The sequence below is a fragment of the Dipodomys ordii genome, unplaced genomic scaffold, assembly GCF_000151885.1.
Source record: "Dipodomys ordii isolate 6190 unplaced genomic scaffold, Dord_2.0 Scaffold8, whole genome shotgun sequence".
In the NCBI taxonomy this organism is placed as follows: Eukaryota; Metazoa; Chordata; class Mammalia; order Rodentia; family Heteromyidae; genus Dipodomys; species Dipodomys ordii.
The window spans coordinates 26373259-26374293 of NW_012267224.1; positions in this window are offsets into that span (position 1 = coordinate 26373259).

Below are 1035 nucleotides of genomic sequence, written 5' to 3' on the forward strand. Positions count from 1 at the left end.
CTTTGGTGGGGAGGGGGAGGATTAGGTGGGGGGCAGGGAGAGGATGGGAAGGGATGGGAAGGGGAAACAAAGGAGGAGGCTACAATGCTTGATAAGAAATGTACTCCTTATCTTGTCCATGTAATTGTAACCTCTCTGTTCAGTATTTTCACAATAAAAAAATTGTACATTGTACAATGACAGAATGTTCCATTCTGTCAAATTCTGAGGAAGGAAGAATAAAGAGATATAGTATCTCAAGTATATTTTGTTATTATTATTATTATTTTGTCAGTCATGGGACTTGAACTCTGGGCCTGAGCACTGTCCCTCAGCTCTTGAGTTCAAGGCTAGCACTCTACCACTTGAGCTACAGCGCCACTTCCAGTTTTCTGGTGGTTTTTAGAGGTAAGAGTTTCAGGGACTATCCTGCGTGAGCTGGCTTTGAACCATGATCCTCAGATCTCAGCCTCCTGAGTAGTTAGGATTACACGTGTGAGCCACCGGTGCCCAGCTAGTATCTCGAGTATATTTTCTGATCAGAGGCCATTGTATTTTGGATCAAATGGGATGGGTTTAGGGTTGGGGCTGTAACCCAGTGGTAGAGCTCTTGCCTAGGATATACAAAATCCTGGTTTCAATCCCTAGCACTGCAAACCAAAACAAATAGGATATGTTTGTAGATCTAAAATCTAGACTCTATTTTAAAAATAAAAGGGATTTATTGATATATCCTAAGTTACTAAATGTTTCTCTCTCTCTCTCATCATGGGGCTTGAACTCAGGGCCTAGGTACTGTCCCTAAGCTTTTTTGCTCAAGGCTAGCACTCTACCACTTGAACCACAACACCACTACTGCCTTTTTCTGAATAGTTTATTGGAGATAGGAGTCTTACAGATTTTCCTGCCTGGGCTGGCTTTGAACCTGGCTCATCAGGTCTCAGCCTCCTGAGTAGCTAGGATTACAGGCATGAACCACTGGTATCCAGCTGCTTATTAGGCTTGAATTTAAATGAACAAGTAGGTTAATATTGTTCTTCCTGCTAGGGGCAGGTG